This window comes from Eptesicus fuscus, chromosome 14, assembly GCF_027574615.1.
Source record: "Eptesicus fuscus isolate TK198812 chromosome 14, DD_ASM_mEF_20220401, whole genome shotgun sequence".
NCBI lineage: Eukaryota > Metazoa > Chordata > Mammalia > Chiroptera > Vespertilionidae > Eptesicus > Eptesicus fuscus.
This window is the reverse complement of record NC_072486.1, coordinates 73,107,226-73,128,794: the sequence shown is the minus strand read 5'-3', so window position 1 is coordinate 73,128,794 and position 21,569 is coordinate 73,107,226.

The window sequence follows — 21,569 nt, the reverse complement described above, 5'->3', positions numbered from 1 at the left end:
TAATAAATGTGCTTTGTTCTCACCAATTATAGAACAAACTAGAGGCCTGGTGCACGAAATTTGTGCACAGAGGTGGGGGTGTCCCTTAGCCCAGCCTGCACCCTCCCCAATCTGGGACCCCTTGAGGAATGTCTGACTGCCGCCTAAACGGGCAGTCGGACATCCCTCTTACAATCCAGGACTGCTGGCTCCCAACCGCTTGCCTGCCTGCCTGCCTGCCTGCCTGCCTGATTGCCCCTAACTGCTTCTGCCTGCCAGGATGATCACCCCCAAACCATGCCCCTGCCAGCCTGATCAATGCCTAACTGCTCCCCTGCCAGCCCGATTGCCCCTAACTGCCCTCCCCTGCAGGCCTGGTCACCCCCAACTGCCCTCCCTGCAGGCCTGGTCCCTCCCAACTGCCCTCCCCTGCTGGCCTGATCTCTCACAACTGCCCTCCCCTGCCAGTCATCTTGTGGTGGCCATCTTGTCTCCACATGGGGGCGACCATCTTTGACCACAGGGGGGCAGCCATCTTGTGTGTTGGAGTGATGGTAAATTTGCATATTACTCTTTTATTAGATAGGATGAGTTAGTATCTTACAAGGGATCATGAAAGATGCTTCGAGTCAAGAGGTTCAGTGTGGCATCTTCAATGAGGTCTCCAAAGCCCCTACAGTGGGTAGCCACCCCTGCACTAGCTGTAGGGCTGGAAGGCCCCCCTTGGACAGAGGTACGCCAATGCCTTACTCACCGTGGCTGGAAGGCTCATTCACCACATTGTGGGCTAAGGAGAAGAGGGGTAACAAGTCCCTGCAAAGAAAACAAAATCTATGTCCTGTTTTGTCCTAATCTTTTTTTTCTTTCCCAAATATCATGGCTATCAACCTAAAATATTGAAGTACAAAACTAAGATTATTCTAACTAGAACTAAGAAGATAAGAGATCATGTATATCTGTAAATTGTATTCAAATTCCTTGCCCATAATACTATTATTGCCAAACTCCTTTCAAAATGAGTCACCGTGTATCTTAATATAACTGATGACTGAAGGGATCCCCCTCGGCTATTTTAGGAGGCCCATATTTCTCTGATAAATTATCTAATATATCAAATATTTGTTCTCCAATCAGAAATTAGTCACGAAAGCAAATAGTCAAATTGTTCTTCCAACAAAGGTTTCTCTGGTATAGGAGATTCTCATCTATAAAGAAGAATAACAAGCACTCCCCAAAGAACTGCCCCAGGATTATCCCTACATAGGTTAAGAGAAAATCGCAGGAACACTGCCAGCAACAGTACAAAATATAACAAAAATTGGAGATTCCAAGATGCTTTAGAGTAGGTGGAGACTGCACCCACTTGCTCCTGGCTCCAAACCAGATTTACAGCTAAATTGCAGAGCAATCCACCTAAACAACCAACTGAAGGCTGACTTAACTGATATATAATAGCCAAGGATTACAGAAGAAGCCATGTAGAGACTGGTAAGAAGGGCGAAGACTATGAAAAGAATAGCCCCTCCCGCGCAGGTGCAGCAGCTACAGAGAAGCTGGAGGGATATTGCAGGTGCAAAACTCCCTCCCCATAGAAGCTTGGGGTCTTAACCTCATGCAGGGATTCCCCAACCCAGAGCAGCAGAGGATAGGAAAAGGGACCTGCCTTGCATTTGGTGGTGAAAATCAGTGGGGAGTCAGTCTGCCTGGGAGACTCTGGCCGCACCCTCCCGGGCAAGGGCGCCCCTACTTTTACAGCACCAGCTCAGAGAGTGCAGTATCTGGACTCCCACTGCTGGTGAAGCCATGCTGCCATTATACTCAGATAATGTGGAGGGTTCTGCTGGCTACATCCAAGAGTGGCTTTAAGGGCCCTCTATTATCTGGGGAAGCTTTTGGGGAAGACCCAGGCAGTGACTAAACTGTGTGGCTTGGGAAAGAGGACTGGTCTCCCCCACCTCAAGCACACAACCAGCGCCCCTCCCCTCACCTGTTGAGCCACCCTGGGTTCTGTGATGCAGGGGAGCTGCCCAGAGGTAGGACTTTCAGCTCAGCCCTGCTGAGATCAGGTGCGGAGAGATGAGAGTACCGTGCAAAGCTGGGACCTTCCCCGCCATCCTGCCAGGTTTAGTGGTATGTGTGTAGGGTGGGGGCAACTGGAAACCCACACGGTGGTCAGAAACTTCCCGGAAGGCTTCTGTCAGGAGCCAGATGGGCAAGTGTTGGGCTGTGTGACCACATGGTGAGGAGGCAAATCCAACCTTCCCTGTGAGTTCAGCCCCTGCTACCTGGGGAAGAAATGCCTGCCCTCCTCCTAAAGGCTTGTGGGCACCACCCCCAATAGGAGACTATGGATCAGCCCCTGCCAAGTCCCAGATACCCATGCTGGGCACAGTTCCCTGGGAGGACAGGAGAGTGGCTGAGAGCTGAGACATTCAAAGTGCAAGACCCTCAGAGGCTGTTGTCTTGGACCCCAACAAAGTGGTTAGGTCCTTTCTGCAGTCTGGGCCAGCATCATCCTCAACAGGAGGCACTTTTGATCTGTTCCCCTGAACCCAGGGCAGCTCACCTTGTTCCTGAATAGGGGGTGGCAGGCTATACCCAACCTGAACCTGCAGTGAGCCCCCTTAGGGGGAAGTAGAGGGGTTTGGCTTTGAAGCATGGACTACTTTCCCCTCATTGAGTGCCTGACTGCTTGATCCCTAACGAGGGCAAACACTAGCCCCATCCTCCCCACCCTGGTTACCCTGTCCCACCAAACTCTCAACCTATGGATGGCACTGTGGATTCTGGCCAGCCTGGGCTCATCCTACAGTCTTTATTTGGAGGTTCTGGAGGAAGACCAGACAACCTCAGGGGGAGGGGGAGTAGCTGACAGGGGGAGCAGACCTCAGGGACCCTGGGTCCTTTTATAAATCTGCCCCCAGCTTTAAGCTGGAGGAAGCTGACCCTTTTACACAGATTTACCCCTCCCACACACAGGTCCAGTAGATGCAGACAATAATCGTGAACAGCATGGTAGCTACAGACAGTTGGTCCAAGTCTGGTTATTCACAGCGTCTGACAGAGACCTGTACCTGAGCCCCACCCAAGTGGACCAGAACCAACACAACCAGTGCTGGGCTTCAGATCACACCAGAGCTCAATCCAACTAGCCACACAAGGGGCACACCCAAATGGAGATTCTGGTGGGCATCAGAACCTGCTGGGAACACATGACTCAGGGGGCAGCCCCAGCACAGCGTCTCATATACGGTGATTGAGGTTTACCCTTATAATCACCCACTATGAACAGTTACTCCACCCCTGAAAAGGCCCACAGCATTCAATTCTCGACTACAACAGGGGGTGACATATCCCACAAGAAATATCCTAGGTCATGAAGCTCAAGAGTTCTGAAAGATTGTGCCACAGAGCCTAACAAGACACCTTCATCGTAAAGCCATCATAAAAAGTTTGGGGGCCATAATAGATCTACCTAATGCACAGAGACAAAATGGGGAGACAAAGAAAAAATGCCCCAAACAAAAGAACAAGAAAAATCTTCAGAAAAAGAATTAAATAAAATGTAAGTAACCAGATACCAAATGCAGAGTTTAAAACAATCATTATAAGAATGCTCAAGGACCTTAGGGAAAGAATGAACGTTTTCAGTGAGAACTTAAACAAAGAAATATTAAGCATTAAATACCATATAGAAACCATAAAAAAGAACCAATCAATAATGAAGAATACAATATCTGAAATGAATAATACACCCAAAGAAATCAACAGCAGGTTAGATGAAGCAGAGGATCAAATCAGCAAATTAGAGAAGATAATGGTAAACATCCAAGCAGAGCATCAAAACGAAAAGAGAATTCAGAGAAACTGGAAAAGTCCAAGGGGAAAGTGTAGTGTGAAACAACATTAAGCATAACAACATCCTCATCAGAAAGGAACCAGAAGAAAAAAACAAGTGAGCAAGGGATTAAGAACCTGTTTGAAGAAATCATGGCAGAAAACTTCCCTAACCTGGTGAAGGAAAAAGTTACACAAGTTCAGGAAGCACATAAAGTCCCAATAAAGATGAATCCTAAGAGAGCCACACCAAGAACATCATAATTAAAACGGCAAAGGTTAAAGACACAAAGGGAACCTTAACGGCAGCAAGTGAGAGACAGTTACCTACAAGAAAGTTCCCAACAGGCTGTCAGCTGATTTCTCAATAGAAACACTATAGGCCAGAAGGGATTGGCATGAAGTATTCAAAGTGATGAAACACCAAGACCTGCAACTAAGACAGCTCTAACCAGCACAACCCATAGACACAGACAGCACTGCAGGGATAGCCAGAAGGAAAGGGGGCGGGGTTGCCAGGGCTGGATGGAGGTGAGCTAAGGGGAAGAAGATGGAGACAGATGTAATAGGGTCAACATAAAGACAGTGAACATGCATATGGAATGCTAGTTTTTATCACTGTAGTATAATTTTTATAAAATTAGAACTCTCTAGACAATGCTGGAGACAGTGTGATATTCATATCAGGTATTTTAACGTAAGAGGTATTTTTAAAGAAATGTTTGATGAGCATTGAAATGTCAGAGGACTTAAACTGTAAGTGAAGATTGAGAAAATGTATTATTTGGTATGATAGCAACCAATTGGAAAAAAATTTTTTTAAAAGAGCATAAATGCTATTAAAATGAGGAAGCACTTAAGGTGGCCCATAGAGGGATGTTAACAAGGAGTGGTGATTGGAAATTATGAAAAGGAAAATTGAAGAATAAACACAAGAAAAGTTTCCTGACAGTCAAACTTTTTTCATCTCTAGGGAGTCAATGGAAAATCCATCAGTTAGGTCACTTTAAACTGCACTGTGTAGAAAATGAACCAAGTTTTGTATTTCCAGTCCTCAATTGTGTATCTGAAAAAGTATTGTGCTGTCCCCAACAGCAGTTCTTTAGGTTTGTTTTTGTTTTTGTTTTTTAACAACTCTTTTCATTAGTAACAAGGAAGCATTACTAACAATGACAAGTCGACAAAGTGGAAACAAAAGTACCCAACTCTTACCCCCAAATCAGTGATATATTAATCTACCTAATTTTCTCAGAAAAGGATAGCGATGGGTAATAAATGATTTGTAAATAATTCCCAAGATAGTATTGAAGCTATAATTCCTATACCAAAAAAAGTCAAAATCCATACCTATAACTGTCTTGATACTCTAAAGTATATTGATTAAATAGATTTAAATTTTCATAATTAATACAGGAAATCTGATCTTCAATTCAACTCTCACAGACTCATTTCTTGACAAGTGAAGTGACATTTCCTTATGATTAAGAAAGTTCACCTTAGCCCTAGCCGGTTGCTCAATGGTTAGAGCATAGGCTGGTGGACTGAAGGTCACAGGTTTGATTCCGATCAAGGTCACGTACCTTGGTTGCAGGCTTGATTCCAGCCCCTGGTTAGGGTACTTATAGGAGGCAACCAATTGATGTGTCTCTCTCACATCAATGTTTCTTTCTGTCTCAAATCAATGGAAAAATATATCCTTATCCCGGCTGGCGTGGCTCAGCGGTTGAGCATCAACCTATGAACCAGGAGGTCACAGTTCGATTCCTAGTCAGGGCACATGCCCAGGTTGTGGGCTCAATCCCCAGCGTAGGGCGTGCAGGAGGCAGCCGATGAATGACTCTCTCTCGTCGTTGATGTTTCTATCTCTCTTTCCTCCCTTCCTTTCTGAAATCAATAAAAAAATATTTTTAAAATATCCTCAGGTGAGGATTAACAACAACAAAAAGTTCACCTTAAATCTGTTTAAGAGTTAAAGTATACCAGATGTTCTATCGTTAGATGCCATCGTATTTCAGCATAAATAAGATTAAAATTTAATATTAATATCACTAACTATTAATGGCTCGATATGTAATAGCTCTGCTTGTTCTATGATGACAGTGATCTCTGTCACATATTTCATAATTTTATTAAGCAACACTTTAGAAGACTTGGACAAAGGTTTTCTTATCCCTGTTAAGACTATGTGTGTATTTTATGGAGGACACAAATACCTATTTCCTCCCTTTTGCAGGCTGGACTAGTAGTCCAGATAATTAACCATTAATTAACCATTATTGTTTGCAAGGTCTCTTGCCAATTTGGAGATTGTACCCATTAGGCCTTCCATGGGCTGTCTCCATGAGTCACTACATATCAATGTGGTTCAGATTTCACTTACACACATTTCATTTGCATGACCAATTATTTTTCAATACTAATAGAATCTGAGCTACTAGAAAAGAAAACGAGGTTAGAATAACCTTTCCACACTTACTTCTCTCTTTGTGAACATTCTTTGTTTTTCCACCCAAAATGATTATCCTGTAGACATTTTCTCAACATTTATTATGGCTCATCCACTACATTGAAGCTGTTCTGTAGCTCACTTAAGCCACATCAAGCCTTTCCCTTTACTGCTGCTGTTCACAGCAAGCTTGGAGTCCCCTTTCTACTGCTGATATCGAGGTCAGTTTTGTCCTTCTAGGCGTGGAACTAAACTGCATTCCCGCCTTTCCCTATCTTAGCTGGGAGTGGGGGAAGTATAGAGATGACTAACACACACACACACACACGCACACACACGCACACAACACAGTTCCTTAGACACAGAGACCTTGAGCTACTTGTCTTTCTGATGGTCCTATGGATGGGGGAGGAAGGGAGATGCAGAGAAAGAAATATGGTAGGGTCTAGGATCCTAATCTGCCTCTACTCAGAGCTTATGTTCTGAGATCAGCCTGTACTCCAACTGCTTTCAGCACACGGAATGCCAGAGTGATCTTGCCAAGATGAATCTGCCAAGATGTCCCGGGAAGGGACTCTATCTTCATGGAAAGAGGATCAGAGCCCTGAAGCATAATAAGTCCCACCCGCCTCTGCAAACAGAGTGCGTAACGTGGAAGCATAGCATAGAATTTGCTTTTCTGAGGATGCGCTCATCTACAAGAAATAGTAAAACTGGTTAACCCGGGTTTAAACAAATGGGAAATTATTTTTATTAGATAGTAAGTTTAAAGGCTGGTGGCATGGGTGCAGTGGCTCAGTGGTGTGATCACTGCTGTCTGTCACTTACCCTTTCCCTCATGGCCACCAGACAGCCGCCACCACTAGGAACAGAATGTCTCACTTGAGCAGAAAGAGCAGGTGGAAGAGGGGAGATCCCAACAGATGTCTGCTTGTCTCTCATTAGCCACACGGCCACCTTCTGTCCTGAGGGAGGCTGAGAAAGCAAATATTTCACTTTCTCTGTCTCTATAATTGGGATTAAAAGGAAGAAAAAGCAGTGTCTGCCACTCAAAGGATTCCAGGCTTAATTCAAATGCTACGTTTCAGATAAGGAGACTGACTAAAAATACGTATGTATGTTCCTTCTTAAATCATTGTGTTCATCCTTCCATTACATACACAATGTGACCATCATAATTCCATCCCAGCCTCAGTTTTCTTCCCTTTGGGATTTCAGGTAGCACCTGCGAGCCTGAATGGCCACTTACAGTCTCTGTTTGTCCTTGGGTTCTCCTCTTGCCTCAGGCTGTCCCCTAATTCTCACTCTACAGAACCAGTCTTCGGATTTTTCTCACACAATCTTTTGCTTTTCTACTTATTCATCTCTCTTAAAGCTGCCTCCCATGGAAGCTGTGTAATCTTCCTCAGGACCACGCAGTGTGCGCTTTTGTGTGATGAGGGTGGACAGATGTGATTTTCCAGTGGGTTCTATTTTGCTTGCTTATTTATGTGTTCTTCAGACTTCAGACTTTAATCTGGAACAAAATGAATCAGGATGTTCATTTATCTAAATTTACATTGAGGTGGTTTTTAATTAATTTGAAATGATTGGTTAATTATACAATGTTCTTAAACTTCTTTATGGAAAATCATAGGATATACTAGACAAGGTTAAAAGGCATAAGTTTGTTGTTTAAAAAAGGTTTTTTGAAAGCAAGGTTATAGTACCATTTAACAATAGCTTATTTTTCACAGAACAGTTTTTATAATATTTATACAAAATGAACACAAGTAAAAGTTCCCCCTATCCATGAATCAAAAAATTTCTAATTATAGCCCTGGCTGGGCAGCTCAGTTGGATAGAACATTGTCGTGACACACCAAGGTTGCAGGTTTGATCCCTGGTCAAGGCACTTATAAGAATCAACCAATGAATGCATAAATAAGTGGAACTACAAATCAATGTCTCAGTCTCTCTTTTCCTCTATCTCTCTTTAAAATTAATAAAAATATATTTTTTAAATTTCCAATTAAACGTTTTTCTTTGTTGAAATGGCTGTTTTATGTTGACCGAGAATATTTGGTCCAGAAGAGAGTTTAGTAGCTACACAGCATTAAATCTTATGTTACAGATGAGGGTGTGGAAGCCACAGAAGCTGGATAATCCACCCATGTGTTCATGGTTTGTGAGTGGCAAAGTCAGGATTGTAAACCAGGTTCCTGACGCCAAATTCTGGGCTCTTTTATAATCACTTACATCTCAAGGGCTCACCCTATGATAAGCAACTGAAAATATCACAGGGTCTCTTGTGTCATGTGGTAAAAAGCCCAGACAACAGAGGTGGCTACTTGGCAGGGCTGCATCAAAGACTAAGGATAGGGCGGAGGGCCAGGGATGGAAAGATGGAGTAGAGATGAGACCAGGAATGCGGACCTGCTGCACTGGGGATTGTGGGGCACTGGCACCTAGTTCCCCACGTTCACTGAGCCGGATTGGAATGGGGGGGGGGGGCAGGAGAAAGGCTGCACGTCCAAAAGAAAGACAGAAGGAATCCCTTTCAAAGATCAATCTCCCCAAGCATTACCTGGGAGGGGTTAGTTGTAGTGAGCACATTGTTTCCTCATTAACTTGTTTAAACAGGTGGGTCAATTGATTTTCCGATCATTTTAGTTTAAAAGTGCGGTGATTTGGAAAGGAAAGCATTCCTATAGCAACTTCCCTTGGGAGCATTTTCAGAGTTCTGGTACCAGCGGCATAGCTAATGGCCCTGTTAGGAGCACGCTTTCTCTGAAAGAGAATCCTTTTCCTATTTACTTTGCTTCCTACTGTTTCTACGTTCTTATTTACCCGTCCATTTAGTCATCCAATTCAGGAACTACCCAATACATACCAAACAGCTTAATCGTTGTCAATATAGGCAATAAATAAATGGCTTTTCTCTCATGTGATGAAGGCTTGGAAAACATAAAATCCTTCTTTTAAAGTAAATATTCATTCAAAATATTTCAATTTGAAATAAGTTTATTGTGTTTGTGTTCAGAGCAAACAGTCCCAATGTCTCACACAGGAAAAGCCATTCAACAACACACTCCTAAAAGAGCCGGCCATGAAATAATGGAGTGTATTCAGTATATACCAGTTCAGAGGGTGTGCACTTACTGGAACCATGTATTCATGTTATGTAAAGCCTATTCCCAATTAAGTACAGTACACATAAATGGCAGAGTTAATGGTGGCATTAATAAATATATTGTTTTAAACTTCGGAGCCATTTCCTCGTCATCTTGGATATAAATATTTTATGTACATTAATTAGAAGGACTAGATCATCAGTAAAATACATTGAAGAGGAAGAGACTTTGTTAGCGTAATACACATACAAAAGAACACATGAAGTATTTTAATAGGTGTCTCCATGTGCAATAGTCATCGCCACTCTGCTCCCCTCCAGGGTCCTGGCTCTTATCTTGAAGGAATAGAACCATAGTCTGCAGATCCTACAGATCCTTGGGAGGGGCTTGAGGAACACATGGACAGGAAACAGATCTTCCTCTTGTAAATATTACTGCCATGTGGCTTCACTTGGAACAGCTATTTTATTTTGTTAATAAATTTATATTCCATCATACCAGATGATGGGGAGTCACAATAGAGAATAAAGCCATAAGTCACCATAGAGTTACATGTATAAGTAGCTTACATACAAAGTAATTTAGTGATTAAATTGCATATGCAATTGCAAATGCATTTAGTACATATTTTAGTTATTGTTTTGACTTCCAGCGTGCTTTCAATAAAGATTGCTAATATCCCTTAAGCCACAAGCCATATGAAGGCTGGGAAAAGTAGGTTTTACAGAGTCCCCAGTGGCTCCTATTGCCCAATCCATTCCCCTCCCTCTCCCAAAACTACTTCTACAGCCTGAATCAAGATCGCCTGACTTATCATACCAGGTTTGGGGCGGAGTGTCACTAGAAACACTATCATCCAGGAAGCAAATATCCATCTTAGAAGAACACCCTTCAAATCAGATGCTCCTGACAGGCTCATAGAAAAGAAAAAAAAAATCAAAAGATAACGTATTTTACCCAAGGCACATTATAAGTACTAATGGAAATGAAATAATCCTTGTGTTCAAATGAAAAAACTAACTTGAACTGTCCACATTTAGCTATGACATAGGCAGACAAGAGAAGTATCATAGCAGGGAACAAACACTGTTATCCAAATAGTTCTCTGAAGAAAGAAGAATCCAGAGAGGTCTCAAACCCAAATAAATTTAATATAAAAATGTAAATATGAAATAGGGGGAGAAAGAACTAAAAAAATCTAATAATAATATCCTATCACTGGAAAATATCTGAATAACTGTCAAAACATTTTATTTCATATTAGAAAGAAAGATGCTAGGCATTTCCTATATCTGTTCATTATCATCCCATTGCAGAAAAGTTAGCCATCTTTTGGTATATGTGTCGATTAATCTAATCAATGATTACTAACATGTGTTTTAATGTCCAAAACGTAAGAACTGATGCTATGCCAAAGAAATCAGGGTGTAGACAAAAGAAATGTAAGGAATGCAGCCTCACCTTTTAAAGTCTTCACCAGAAATTATTTCATGAAGAAAACACTTGTATGAATATAAAAAGTTTATTTTAATTTAAAGTGTGTGGGTAGCGGATCAAGCAATCTTAGATAGTTGAGCACAGGAAATGGTGAGAAACAACATAAATGCAAAAGAAGTTATCTGCCAACCTTATGGTGATTGCCAGAGGGAAGGGGTATGAGGGAAAGTAGAAGGTAAAGGGGGGATAAACGGTGATGGAAGGAGACTTGCTTTGGGTGGTAAAAACACCATACAATACACAGATAATGGATTGCAGAATTGTATACCAGAAACCTGTGTAATTTTATTAACCAATGTCACCCCAATGAACTCAATTTAAAAAAGGAAAAGGAGTTGCCTGTGAATGTAGCTATTCCATTTTATTTTCTACTAAAGACCCAGGGCATGAAATTCGTGCTCTCAGGGGGCGGGGGGGGGGAGGGGGGGTCCCTCAGCCCGGCCTGAGCCCTCTCACAGTCCGGGAGCCCTCAGGGGATGTCTGACTGCTACAGAGGCAGAAGAAGCTCCTGCCACTGCCGCTGCACTTGCCAGTCGTAAGCCCAGCATCTGGCTGAGCGGCACTCCCCCTGTGGGAGCACACTGACCACCAGAGGGCAGCTCCTGTGCTGAGTGGGATTGGGTCGAAACCAGCTCTCTGACATACCCTGAGAGGTCCCAGATTGCAAGAGGGCGCAGGCCAGGCCAAGCGATCCCACCAGTGCACAATTGGGGCCGGGGAGGGATGTGGGAGGTTGGCCAGCCAGGGAGGGACTGTGGAAGAGTTCCAGGGTGTGTCTGGCCCATCTCGCAAAGTCCCCAGCAGCAAGATAACCTACCAGTCAGAGCATCTGCTCCCTGGTGGTCAGTGCACATCATAGTGAGCGGCTGAGCGGCCTTAATATATCATTAGCATATTATGCTTTGATTGGTTAAATGGACAACCAGACACTTAGCATATTAGGCTTTTATTAAATAAGATTAGATTCTCCTTGGGCTTCCACTAAGTGAGTGGCTAAATATAGAGCCAAATAATGGATAAGAATTAAACACCTCTAAATCCCATTCTTTCTCCACCTTCCACAGCTATTCTCAAAATGCCACCTTCTACTTACCCTCCCCCAAAAATTTTTTCAGTTTAAAATAGTCCCTGAGGGGCACAGAAAATGGTGTTTCTGAGATTGCTTGTTTATGTGCACAGATGTTCGCTAATCTCATCATTTCTCACATTGTGATTTCTCTCCATGTTTGTATCCCTGTTTCACACCGGCAGTGTGGTATTATTTCTCTAAATAAAGGAAATGTGCCAAAGCATCATTTCATTGTGGTCTCTGCTAACTTCCTTTTTGCCCCATACCCAGTCAGGTTGCTCAGTTCTAGGTTACCCTATAGCCAGTGGGAACTTCCCAAGGATTCTGGGTAATAGCTTACATTTTTGTATATTATATTTGGCCCTATGCTAAGAGTTTTTTATGTATTATCTTATTTGGTCCTTAAAACAACTCTGTAGTGAGAAATGCACTATTATTATTCACATTTTGAAGATGAGGAAACTAAAGCAGGAAGAAATGAATTCACTTGCCAAAGATGAATCATAGAGACGGGATCTGAGCTTGAAGAAGCTTAACTCTAAAACCCAAACTCTTAACCAGCTCAAAATGTTAGTGTAGAGGACTAGATATTAATAAAGAAAGGGAGCAAAGGGAATCAGACATTATTAAGCATAATCAACTAGGGAACATAAGCCTGTTGAACAAGGAAACTGATGCTTCACACACTCCAGGGATAGCAGCATTATCCCTGCAAGGGGATTCACAACCCTCCCCTGCCCCCCCCCCCCAAGTAGGGAGCAGTCCACCCTCCAGTGCCCTCCAGTACCAGATTATTGGGGGAGGGTGGGAGAGGGCAGGGAGAGGTAAGCACATTCAGAATAGAAAAAAAAGAAAGGCTCTCATCTTCTAAGGATGCATCTGCAAAGAAGCAGGGCAAGGATGTGTGACTCAGGAATTCCACTCACAGGAAGACAAAGCTTTTATATATATAAATGTCACCATTGCCTTAACAGACCCAGCATAGCTGTGAGTCATGTGACTTCAGGAATATAATCATGAAGATAAATTTAAAATAGCATTGCAAGGTAGCTGACACTCTATTATAAAGTACATAAATATGGATGGATAATAAAACTTAAAAATGGCATCACTATATACATGAAGTTGCTATCAAAGAGGTTGAAATTTTCACTAATATTTATCCCCCTATCTCTCACACACACACACACACACACACACACACACACCCCTAAATAATATGCCACCCCCTCAGTCTATCTTGCTGAAAAAAAAAGAGACCACATGATTTAGGCTCAATTCAATTAAAAAAATAGTTACTGTACATATTAAGTGTATAGGATTTTAGAGTGAACAAGACAGATTCTGTCCCATGGTGAACAATAGTTGGTGAAGAATTAATTTAGAACAAAGATGAAATAGCGATGTTAAGTTAATATACTCCTTACATTATATTTTTTTACCTGATATTAACATTCCTACACTTTATTTTGGTAGCCATTGACTGAGACCTATTTTAATGATCATCTTTTTCATTTTTTGAAATTTTCGTTAATTTCTTAGAATCTCTGTTCTTGTTTTATTGATATGGTATCTTTTGAATGTCTCTGAAGATTTTTTTTGATGTTCTGTTTTCTCTATTAGTTCCATTTCCCCAATTTGATTTCTCTCAATTGTTTGGCGAGTTGGTGTGTTTGAGAATCCCTTGTTTGCTTCCCCATGATTGCAGGCACCCACTACAGGGCTTTACCGTCTGTCGTCAGGGAGACCTTATCGCCTGTGCTGCCAGGCAGCGTGCAGAAGCCAGCAGCCTATCTTCTGGTTTGGGGGGCTTCCTGCTGCTCCAGGGACTCCCCCTCCCCCTCCCCCCCCCCCCCGCCCTCTCTCTCTCTCTCTCACCTGGCCCAATGTATTTGCTCATTATCCTTCATTACTAAAGAAAGCATTGCTTTGAAACAACCCTCTCATAATTCAACAGGAACATGGGAAAGGAAAAGAGATAACTGTCTAAGCCAGTGGTCGGCAAACTCATTAGTCAACAGAACCAAATATCAACAGTACAACGATTGAAATTTCTTTTGAGAGCCGAAAACTGACTTCTGCGCATGGGCCATGAAGTTTCAATCGCACTGTACGTATGTGCCCGCACGTGGTATTTTGTGGAAGAGCCACACTCAAGGGCCAAAGAGCCGCATGCAGCTCGCGAGCCGCAGTTTGCCGACCACTGGTCTAAGCTATGCCAAATACAGTTTTATAAAAATGCACCTTTAAAATGCCTAAATTTAATCCTAACAGCATTCCTGACATGAATTTAACAAAACCCTTGCTTTCCAGAGTTGATTATTCTGGACACACACACTCTTGCTCTCTGCTGATTATCATATGATTATTCATAGAAAAAGTAAGAACTATGTGTAAATAAATGCAGGTTTGTGTAGTCACAAATAGTGCTAAAATACTTTTTAGGTGCTTGTGGCTGATATTTTTTTGGATATATCTAAGTCTAAATTGTTCAATAGGGAAGCCACTAGCCACGCATGGCTATACCAATATCAATTAATTAAAATTGAATAAATTAAATATTCAGTTCCTCAGTCACAATAGCTCCATTGTAGGTGGCCAGTAGCCACGAGCCACGTGTGGCTAGAGTATTCAGCAGCCTGTTTTCAGCATCACAAAAATTTACATTGGACAACACTGACCCAGTGGTGCTAATAATGGTGAAATGTTTATCAGAGAGAATGATGCGCCATCCTTAAGGACCATCCTAAAGTCCTTTAGGTTGTTAAACCTTACCTTCCTTGTCTCAGGGGAGGTTCTTTCTTTCTCTTTATCACACAAATAAGTACAAAGAACTAAAAAAGAAAAAGAAGTAAATTATAAATCACCCTAAATTAAGTGATGCTACCTTGAGGTTGAAATTCATTTCCAAATAGAGTAGTGATTGATTCTTCCAATTTTTTGCTTAAGGTATTATTTTCCTTGACTCTTTCAATAGGTAATAAAGTAATCTTCTGTGATCTTCACAAAAATCTACAATTTTACCTATTAATATACTCATTAATCAAATAATTATTAAAATTGTTTAATTAAAAAGGTTGGGGTGGGGAAAGCCAAGTTAGCAGAAACAGAGGCTCTCCAGCCATGGAGGGAAAATGTAACACTTCAATGAAGAATAGCTAATTTCATTTATTAGAAAACCCAGGGAATCCATTTTTTTTTTACAAAAATATTTTCAGTTCCTTTGAAAAAGCCCTCTGGGATAATGTTGAGGAAATGAGACCTTCCTGTTTCTTCCACATGTAGATGATTATCCAGCTGCATCTCCAAAATAAGAATGCTGGAAAATTCTTTCAAAGAGTTCCTTGCAGCTGAATATCAAAGGAAATTTGCATGTTTCTAAAACTATTGTTCTTGTGGTTCTTGATGGAGTTATGAGGGTTCTCCTGTTTTTGTCTCTAAGTACAGATAGAGTTCAGTGATTTGAACCTACAGACACTTCCTCCTTCATCTGATGGCTATATCATAAGCAAAGAGTGCTTTGATGAGGGTAAGTTTACTTCAGTTCTTGAGGCCAAGGGTAACTGTAAAATCTTTTTTCCACTTGTTTTTTAGTGTTTTGTAAGATTTTATTATCTTGCATTACACATTTGGGGTGGGGCAAATGTGGGTTTACAGTTATTTGTATAGAAAATAATACAATAATTAATAAATAATAATACAAGAATCTCCAGGATGGTGTGGCTCAGTGGATTGAGTGTTGTCCCATGCACCAAAAGGTCACTGATTTGATTCCCGGTCAGGGCACATGCTTGGGTTGTGGGCTTGATCCCCAGAAGGGGCATGCAGGAGGCAGTCAATCAATGTTTCTCTCTCATCATTGATGTTTCTATCTCTCCTTCTCTCTTCCTCTCTGAAATAAATAAAAACATATTTTTTAAAAATTATTTCATGTAAAATAAAGAAGTTTAAAACATGAAGATGCATATTTGGTATGCAATATTAAAATATAAGTTATTTTTAAATAAAAAATTTAAAAAACACTCAAAAGATTATAGAGTTGAAAGAGTATGAAACAGGATGAGGGGCCCTAGGCATAGAGAGATGTGGGTCAGAATTAGAAAGATGTTCTGCGATTTAAAAGTTGGTCATTTGAAAGGAAATTTGGCATCTGAGAGAGGTGAAAGAGGGAAGGAAAGATAAATATTTTTCAACAAACACTCCTAGATCAGGAATTTATGTGACTAAGGCATGATACATAACTGAAGTTTTTATATGAGTCTAAAAAGTTATGACTAATATATTTGTAATTCTTTCTTTTGTGCTATATTTCTGTTCATGAAAGGAGAACAGCTTTGTCACCAAGTTTTAATAATTGGAAAGTTTCCACAGGGAATATAAAAAATACATATTCTTCCACTTCCCTTATTTGTTCACAATTAAGCCCTGGCTTTCTCCCCTATTATAGGACTGTAAGCAAATTACCCAGCTTCTCTGTCTTGGATTCCCTACCTGTAAAAATGGAGAGACTAATAACAACTATGACAAAAAGTTATTATAAGGATTAAGTGAAATAATGCAGATAAAGTTCTGAGCCCAGGGCCTGGAATATAGTTTCAGTAATTTCAATGTGTTGCTGCCTTTAAGGTTACCGAGATGCTTCACAGGCACAAAACAGTGTAGTTTGTCAACCCATGAAGGGACAATATAGCCCACGTGACAAAAGGAGATAAACATTAGCTTCCATCAAGGTGTGGCTCTCGTTGGTAATAGATTCTATACCTGTGGAATTCAGGTGATCAACTGAACAAACCTCATTCCCAATAAATGCACGTGTCTGCTATACACAGCAGCATTCTGTTGAACTGTGTTATCTAGTAGAACTTTCTCTGATGATAGAAATTTCTATTCTTTCTGTCCAATATAGTAGCCTCTAGCCACATGTGGTTATTGAGTAACTAGAATGTGGGTAGTATAATTGAGAAGCTAAACTTCTATTTTACTTTACTTTAAATACTAGCTGGCCAGTAGCTCGCTGCTGCCCTCCTATAGCTTTCCGCCCGCTGCCCCACCCTCTTGTAGTTCCCCCCATGCCTCCCTCATAGCTTGCTGCCCTGCCCCCTCCTGTAGCTCTCCGCTACCCGCTTGTAGTTCACTGCCCCACCCTCCTGCAGATCTGTGATTGGGTCATTACGCTGTTGGTCGTTATGCCTCATGGCAGAATGGGTAATTAGCATATTCCTCTCTTATTATATAGGATAAGTAGCCACATGTGGCATGACTACCATTCTGGATAGCATCCCACAGGGAAATATAAGTAAACAGCATACTGAAGTCATATATTTAAAACAAACGATTTCTTCTCTCACTCTATATTACTCTAAAAATAAATAAACTTTAAAAAGGGATTTCAAAATACCTTGCATTAAGTTACAGCATACTACAACCCAGCATAGGTATATGTGTTAACGCATGAGGACAAAGGTGGTAAGAGATTATAAATGTACTAGAGGCCCAATGCACTAAGATTCATGCAAGAATGGGTCTTCCTTCCCCTGGCTGCCGGCACCACCTTCACTCTGGCCGGAGCCGTCTTTCCGCCTTCCCATGCTGCCCAGAGGCCCAGAGTGGCTGGGGCGGTGGAGAATGCCTGCATCGTCCCCGCCAGCCACTTGGCGCCTATGTATGTAAATTAACCCAACAAAGATGGTGGGTTAATTTGCATACTCACTTCTGATTGGCTGGTGGGCGTGGTGAAGGTAAGGTCAATTTGCATCTTTCTCTTTTATTAGTGTAGATTAGGTCATCTGGGTATCAGATGGGCTGAGCCCCAAAATGGTGCCAGCACCCAGGGATGGGGAGCCAGAGATTTTAAAGGACTCTAGGCGGGCTTTTTCTGAGCAGGGCATTCTCTGGGCAGGTCTGAATCCTGGGAAAGTCCAGAGGGGAAGGATAATAGTCTTAGCAAGTGGAATGTGGTCTTAGCAAGTGGAATGTGGTCTAAGTGAAAGTGAATGTCCATTGTGAAGTGGTCTAAAGGTCAGTTCCCAGGAGAGAGGGTATTGATTCAGTTATTTGATCAGAGCTAACAGTATGCATATGTTTAAATCAGCTAACCTAAACCTTAGCATAGCTGCACTTCCTAGGTCTATAGTAACAGACTAATCCTGAAGGATTGACTTAGTACTTATAAAAAAAGATAAACTGAACATGTAGAATATACTATTTACTTGTTGAGATACAGTGCCAAATAAATTCCTCTAGCTCTATGCATAGTAATATAAATCAAGGGTTCTCTTTCTGGTAATGACTGAGGAGCTCCTATTAGATCAATCGTCCTATACGTAACAACTCTACACACACACACACACACACACAAAAAAAAAAAAAAAAACTACCTAAAAATACTAGAGAATAAGTCAAAGCAGGCGGAATCTGGATCTGGGAGGGATTTACACAAAGAAGGAATCCACTGGGTGAGTTTCTCATTCTTGCAGACCTTTGTCTGAAGGCGGGATTTAGTGTGACTCAGTGCTGGGTGTCTAGAACACAGAATCCAACATTCTTTCTCATGCAAAGAATGAGTGAACAGAGATCAAGTGAGCACAGCCGCTGGCAAGTGAATGGTAAGTCCTGAAAAGGAGAGAGCAAGAGAGGGCGAGCTCCAAATCCTGTCCAAATGTCTGGCTGCACACTGCACTGTACACACATAGGACAGACTGCAAGCAGCCCAGCTTAGGCAAAAGAACTAAATATGTACTTTAGCTGAGACAGTAGAAAGTGTGTATCTAGCCAAGTTTATTACCAGCTTAAAAAAAAAAAAAGAAAGAACACTCTTTTGAGGAATATAAGAGGATCCCAGAGTCTCCTGAACACATCATTGGTAAAGTTAAAGTCCAGGATATAATCCAAAACGCCTAGACATATACAGAAATAAGAGAACACGACCCATACTCAAGAAAAATATCAATGAACAGAGACCCTCAGATGACCCAGTTTTTGGAGTTAGAAACAAGTATGTTAAAGCAGGTGTTATAACTATACTCAATACAGGAAAATATGCTCATAATGAATGAGTAAATATAATAAGTGTCAGCAGGTAAATTGAAACTATAAGAAAGTACCAAATGGAAATTCTAGAAAGGATTATTACATATCTAAAATAAAACTTCACTGGATCACCTACTAAGCACACTAGAGAAGACAGATGAATTTTAATATTTATTAATATTTTATTTTTATTATTTTTTAAATATATTTTATTGATTTTTTACAGAGAAGAAGAGAGAGGATAGAGAGTTAGAAACATCGATGAGAGAGAAACATCGATCAGCTGCCTCCTGCACACTCCCTACTGGGGATGTGCCTGCAACCAAGGTACATGCCCTTGACCGGAATCGAACCTGGGACCCTTGAGTCTGCAGGCCGACGCTCTATCCACTGAGCCAAACCGGTTTCGGCTTATTAATATTTTAAGTAGCAGAGTTCAAATATAGAATAATAGAAATTATCTAATATGAAGAAAAAGAGAAAAAATATTTTAAAAATTAAATAAAGCCTTAGGATCTGTGAGAAAAATAGCAAAAGATTTCCTTATACTTGTAATGTGTTGTCCCCCACAACCCAGAAGGGAGAGGAGAAAGATAATGGGGCAGAAAAAAATATTTAAAGAAATAATGAATAAAAACTTCCCAAATTTTATCAAAGATATAAATTTAAAGACTCCAGAAACTCAGCAAATATCATGTAGGATGTAGTGCACGCACACACATACACACACACACACACACATAAATGAAAAAAAACTAATAAAATATAGTAAGATAAATTTCATAGTATACACATTATACTTTATACATTAACACATCATATATGTATACATATCATTTAGTGATGTGTGCCTTACCACATTGTGTGTGCATTGTCACATACATTATATTGTACTTAGTCTGCCTTCCAAACCAAACTGTGTGTTTCCTAAGGAAAAGGATTGTATTTGTCTGTTTACTCTAGTTCCTGGGACATAGTACAGGATAAACATACATGAATTGAATAAATAAAGTGTCCTGACTTAAATCACAAAGAAAGTTAGTGGTAGAGCTAGAATAATTGAATGTTTACTATTCCTCCTTTAACTCATTTAGGATACACAGACTTCCCTCGTAGACATCTTGGGATTCGTTTGCTATGTGAAGTGAGAGTTTAACAGGTGACTTTAACAAGTAAAAGTTAATGTTTATGACACTAATCTCCATGTTAAGCCACTAAAGTTACCTTAATTAAAAGATGGGTTTAGATATAAATAAGCTTTATACAAACTTGATCTCCTAAGTGGGAGAAAATAGAACTTAATATTTCTGTCTGCACATTGTACAAGTAATTCCCCAAATGCAAATTATGCCCATAAAGGGAAACAAGAAACATTCCTGACACTGAGAAGCTATCCACAGAATGTGTTTTAGGTCCTCAAAAACTTAAGGAGAAATTCATGTGTAAGTAATTCTGTGTCCTTAGACAAGATTAACACTTGTGAATAATTAGCAAATCACATCGGTAAGAATAAAAATAACTAACACCCAATGTGTAAAGTATGGGCATTTTGCTATATTTTACATGCATTGTCTTGTTTTAGCCTCTTGACAGCTCTCTAAGGTAAATACTATTACCATTTCTGTTTCACAAGTTTCAAGAGTGTAAGTCAAGTGTCCGTCTAGGCAGTAAGACGCTGAGCCCATACAGGCACCCACTGCCCTGCCTCCAAGCCAGGCCCCCTCACCACTAAGCCTTCCTATTTCTGTTTGTTTTTTTTAAAATCAGCTTTACCTTCAGTCCAGGAGAAAGCCGTCTCTCCTGCTGGCACATCAAGACATGCCCTGAGCCTCACAAAGTGGTAATGAAAATGTCACAAAGATTGCACTCTTAGGGCAGTAAGAAAACAGGGAGACATAAACTTGACAGACTTAAAAAAAAATGAATCACGAAGACATTGTAGGTGACTGTTCAGGCTAGATTAATTCTATAAAACAAAATTCTTGAAACTTTAAGTTGTGTATACATTGTAGTTAAGTTGAGCTCTTGGTTTTCACTTGTGAGTATACACTGAGTGGCCAGATTATTATGATCTCTGAACACATAATAATCTGGCCACTCAGTATACTTCTCTTGAGTACCTCATTTATTTGTTCTCAAAGATACTATAAATTGTGCACCTGATCCATTTTCCCCTTCACACTGAAAGCTCAGGGCAAATAGGTGGCTGATCTCCAGCAAAAGTTTAGAATAATTTTGGTACCCATTTGAGATACATATGATCTCTGTGTTCAGAGATCATAATAATCTGGCCACTCAGTGTATTTTATTTAGAATCACAATTGTTTTCATAATATAGCAATAACAGAACTGTCACTCTGAATAAACAGGAATATATGTTTATGCTGTACAGTAACTTGTTCCAAGGAGTTATTAAAACTGTAAGCCAGACTGTACAGAAGACAGGGACAAGAGGAAAGCATGTTATCTTATCCTGCAGTGTAGATGAAGATATCAAATCGGGAGATTGCCTGCCAGGATATTATAAACTGTAATTGGAGGATACTAAATAAGGAATCAAGATGTCATGCCAATACTTTAAAAGAAAACATTTTTGTTT